The sequence below is a fragment of the Scylla paramamosain genome, unplaced genomic scaffold (genome assembly GCF_035594125.1).
Source record: "Scylla paramamosain isolate STU-SP2022 unplaced genomic scaffold, ASM3559412v1 Contig51, whole genome shotgun sequence".
Lineage (NCBI taxonomy): Eukaryota > Metazoa > Arthropoda > Malacostraca > Decapoda > Portunidae > Scylla > Scylla paramamosain.
In genome coordinates this window covers 125,001-130,000 of record NW_026973716.1, presented here as the reverse complement: position 1 = coordinate 130,000, position 5,000 = coordinate 125,001, and the positions used below count along the sequence as shown (strand labels likewise).

The 5,000-nt window shown below is 45.8% G+C and overlaps 1 protein-coding gene across 5 annotated transcripts in view; it reads right to left on the bottom strand.

Moving 5' to 3' along the window:
* The window catches only part of LOC135098228 (coiled-coil domain-containing protein AGAP005037-like), a 53,405-nt gene that overhangs the window by 32,524 nt on the left and 15,881 nt on the right, over window positions 1-5,000 (bottom strand). The window contains exon 1 of one of the 5 annotated variants that reach the window (XM_064000483.1): window positions 2,717-3,149. The exons of the other annotated variants lie outside the window; for them this stretch is intronic. The gene's annotated coding sequence lies outside the window, so the exon portion shown is untranslated. Of the gene's footprint in view, window positions 1-2,716; window positions 3,150-5,000 lie in introns of those variants that run through there. 5 annotated transcript variants of the gene reach the window in all.

The following is a 5,000-nucleotide window of genomic DNA, read 5'->3' as shown; positions in this document are numbered from 1 at the left end:
GCCACCACCACCACCACCACCACCTGACCTAGTGCCATCACCGCCACCTGTGCTAGTGCCGCCACCACCACCACCACTACCACCTGCCCTAGTGCCATCACCACCATTGCTAATATGACGTAACCTAACCTAACCTAACCTCACCTAACCTAACCTGACCATGACCATGACCTAACCTAATCTGGTACAACACAATATGCATTGCACCACCACCACCACCACCACCACCATCACGAAATAACTTAAAAACAGCCTAACCTAACCTGACCTAACCTAACCAAACCCTGCCTCGCATAAAATCAATAACTTTAAGACATAAATATATATGCAACTTTTTATTAATCCACCTTCACTACTACTACCACTACTACTACTACTACTACTACTACTACTACTACTACTACTACCACCCTGCTAACACGTATTCTTACTACAACTAATACAGGAATGCGATATGGTAGCCTTCCCCCGTTTCCCCTCCCCTTCCTCTCTTCCCCTCCCCCTTCCCCCTTCTCCCCTCCCCGTTTCCTTCAGTTCTGTTCGCGAAGGCTTTTGTCAATGGCGGAAAAGGCAACTCTCTTAAAAAAATTCTGGTGGGTGAGGGGAAATGATAAGACTCTCTCTCTCTCTCTCTCTCTCTCTCTCTCTCTCTCTCTCTCTCTCTCTCTCTCTCTCTCTCTCTCTCTCTCTCTCGGAGGGTTATGGTGTGTGGTTGATGTAGGAGGAGGAGGAGGAGGAGGAGGAGGAGGAGGAGGAGGAGGAGGAGGAGGAGGAGGAGGAGGAGGAGGAGGAGGAGGTGGAGGAGGTGGAAGAGGAGGGGAGAGGAGAGTTATGAGGGGAAATTTGCAGCTTGAAATTATGTCTACAGAGTTTGTGGTGTTGTTGTTATTATTATTATTATTATTATTATTATTGTTATTGTTGTTGTTGTTGTTGCTGTTGTTGTTGATGCTATTGTGGTTGCTGTTTTGGTGGTGATGGTAGTAGTAGTAGTAGTAGTAGTAGTAGTAGTAGTAGTAGTAGTAGTAGTAGTAGTAGTAGTAGTAGTAGTAGTAGTAGTAGTAGTGTTGCCAAAAGGGATGTTTGAGAGAGAGAGAGAGAGAGAGAGAGAGAGAGAGAGAGAGAGAGAGAGAGAGAGAGAGAGAGAGAGAGAGAGAGTATATGTGTGTGTGCGCGCACGCTTCTGAGGACAGCTTATGATCCGTAATCCTATCTTTGATTCTCTCTCTCTCTCTCTCTCTCTCTCTCTCTCTCTCTCTCTCTCTCTCTCTCTCTCTCTCTCTCTAAACTTTAACTCCTTAAAAACACGCAAAACATCTTTTAAAATTTCTCATTGTTACTGTAGTAGTAGTAGTAGTAGTAGTAGTAGTAGTAGTAGTAGTAGTAGTAGTAGTAGTAGTAGTAGTAGTACTAAGTAGTAGTAGTAGTAAAGTAGTAGTGGTTAGGTCAGGTTAGTGCCGGAGGTGGTGGTGGTGGTGGTGGTGGTGGTGGTGGTGGTGGTGGTGGCGGCGGTGGTGGCGGCGGTGGGAGAATAGGAGGGAAACAGAAAATGCAACACAGAGACACAGGGCAAGAATAAACTGTGGAAGGAGGAGGAGGAGGAGGAGGAGGAGGAGGAGGAGGAGGAGGAGGAGGAGGAGGAGGAGGAGGAGGAGGAGGAGGAGGAGCTGGAGGAAGATTTAAGTTGTTAACACGACAGAGAAACAGACAGGTTGGGGAGGCAGAGGAGGAGGAGGAGGAGGAGGAGGAGGAGGAGGAGGAGGAGGAGGAGGAGGAGGAGGAGGAGGAGGAGGAGGAGGAAGGGAAGAAAGAATAAAGAGGAGGGAAGGGATAAGACTAGGTGGAGAGGAAGGAAAGGGGGAAGAAGAAGAAGAAGAAGAAGAAGAAGAAGAAGAAGAAGAAGAAGAAGAAGAAGAAGAAGAAGAAGAAGAAGAAGAAGAAGAAGAAGGAAAATTATTGACAACAAGGATCAGAATGACAGAAAGAGAGAGAGAGAGAGAGAGAGAGAGAGAGAGAGAGAGAGAGAGAGAGAGAGAGAGAGAGAGAGAGAGAGAGAGAGAAACTTTTTGACACACACGAAAAAAAAAAGGAAAAAAAACAATTTTCCCTCACTTCTCATCCTTGTTATAACACTCCCAACATTCCCCTCGGAACACCCACTCTCCCTCTCTCACATTCCCCTCTCACATCCCCCCTCACCAAGTCCCCTCTTTCCCCTCACTCTTAGTTACACTCTCACCTTTAACCCTCAACCATCACCCCTCACTCTGAGCACACATCCCCTCTCTCACTCCCCTCTCACTCCCCTCACCTGCCCAGCTCACCCACCTGTTACATGCACCCCTCTTTTCCCCTCACTCAAGTAGATAAGGAAGTGATAATTAGAGAGAAAGAAAACACTTGATTTTTTTCACGTAAACATCACAGCCACAAACTTTTTTTCTTTTCCATTAATTTCCTTCACATTATTCACATTTTCAGGCCATGTACGTGAGTGCGTACGTGGGGAAACACTGCGTACGTAAGTATATCACCCACACACGGAAACATGCGCACACGGACATGATAATTCACACGAAAACGATGAAGCGGACACGCAACGGAATCAGATCATAAAAAAATAATAAAAAAAAAAATCCACAAAGGAACCGAACAAAATCCGGCGTAGTGACGCATTCGTACACCCGCATACACGTTCCCCCACTTTTACGCTTACGGATACTGATACGGATAGCACGGAGGGCGGAGACAGTGTTCGGATACGCGAGGTAGACTGAGCGGGGGTCGGGAGCCTTCCGCAGCGGCCCTCACATCCCGAGCAGGCGACGCGAGTGTGTGGCGGGCGGCGAGGCGGCGGCAGATGGCAGCACCTGCGCGCCCGAGACAAGCAGGGTGGGGGCAGAGGAGGGGAAGAGGAGAGGGGGAGGGTGGGGCGAGGAGGAACAGGGGGGGATGATGATGGGGAAAGTGTTACAGAGGACAGGACTGTGTAGAGAGGACAGGTGGTGGTGGTGGTGGTGGTGGTGGTGGTGGTGGTGGTGGAGAGAAGGGGGAAGACTAAGACGAGAAATCTAAAGAATAACAAATGACGACTAGGAGGAGGAGGAGGAGGAGGAATCAAAGAGTAATAGATGACGAGGAGGAGGAGGAGGAAGAGGAGGCGGAGGAACGAGAGCGAAAGAGAAAAAAAGAGGAGGAGGAGGAGGAGGATTTTAAATAGGATTGAAGAGGAGGAGGAGGAGGAGATGAAATATTACGGAGAAAAAAAAGAGGAAGAAGAGGAACAAATAGAAGAAGAAGAAGAAGAAGAAGAAGAAGAAGAAGAAGAAGAAGAAGAAGAAGAAGAAGAAGAAGAAGAAGAAGAAGAAGAAGAAGAAGAAGAAGAAATTAAACAGTGAAACTCGAAGCGGAGAGAAAAAGACAGGATGAAAAAGGGGAAAACGGGAGAGGGAAAAAAAGAGGAAAACAGACAAGGCGCGCAGGAGTGACAGGTGTTTTTCCCATGAGCGTGAGTGTGTGTGTCACCTGGTGGGGGCTTCACGATGGTTACACGGCATCACGCAAGCGATTGAGTGTAATTGGTCACAAAGCGTCGCCTCCCACGCTCTCACGGTCTCATCTCTTCTCTCTTTCCAGCGGTCTTGTTTTTAAATGTCTCTCTATTCTTGTATTCTTACGATTTTCCAGTCATCCAGTAATTCAAGATTTACTTTTCTTTAATTCGTCTTCTTAAATTTTCTTCGTTTTTCTTTTTTTTTTTTTTTTTACCAGATTCGTCGTTTTTATTTTCTTTAGTTTGTCTTCAATTCTCTTCATTTTTTTCCAAATTCATGTTTTTTTTTCCAGTTTTCTTTAGTTTCTCGTATTCTATTCCTCTTCCAGTTATTTACGGTTCATTCCAATAATTCTGCGACCTTTAGTTATTCCAGTCTCTTCACATCTTTCAGCTCTCTTTAGTTTCTTCTCTTCCAGTTCCTCCCGTTTCTCCATCTCCCTCATTTTCTTACCCAGTTTCTCAATTTTCTTCCTTTTAATCCTCTACAGCTTTTTTGCTTTTCCAGCCTTCCAGTTTCTTCCAGTCCCTCCTTTCCTAAATGCCTACTTCTAATACCCTCCAGTTTCTTGCCCTTCCAGTTTCCCAGTCCATTCCATCCCTCCTCTGCTAACACGCCTCATCACCGCTCCTGTCAGTGCCTTTAGCTTGCAATATCTAGACTACCAAGCTACACTAAAGACGGAATCAGAGACGCTTTGCTGTTTCACCACGACAGAGATGATTAGCCGGGTTCTCAATACTCTTTCTCCTGTTCATAATGTAGAAATATTGTTCATTTGTCACGAACTATAAAAAAACACCCGTAAAAAACACTTTGCTTTCTCATCACGGCTGTTTTTAAAGGCCACATTGCCGACTAGCCGGGATCTCAAGAGTGCTTCTCCTGTGCATAATGAAGGATCTTGTTAATCTGTCAATAGAATCGTAAAAAAAAAAAAAAAAAGAGAGAAAAAAAGAAAAAAAAACACTCTTAAAAACACGTGTCACTTCAAGCAGATTGCCGGCAGCGTCTGATTGCGAGTCAAACCCGTAATAGAATATGATATAATTTTCTGAAGGTTAGATCACTGTAGCAGCAGTAGTAGTAGTAGTAGTAGTAGTAGTAGTAGTAGTAGTAGTAGTAGTAGTAGTAGTAGTAGTAGTAGTAGTAGTAGTAGTAGTAGATACAACGGGAATGTCTACAGAGTAAGGAAGAGAGAAATAGAGGAATAAATTTTCAGGAGGAGGAGGAAGAGGAGGAGGAGGAACAGGAGGAGGAGGAGTGCCTGAGGGTATGTGCCGCTACAACGTGAGGGCAACAGTGCCATTATAGAGGGACAAGAGGGGAGTGAGAGGCAGGTAAGAGGTGGTGAAGGAGAGAGGAGAGGAAGAGGGGAGAGAGTGCCACGTCTGAGGGAACAACATAAGACACGCGAGAGGACAGTGCCACAAGGGGATAAGAGTG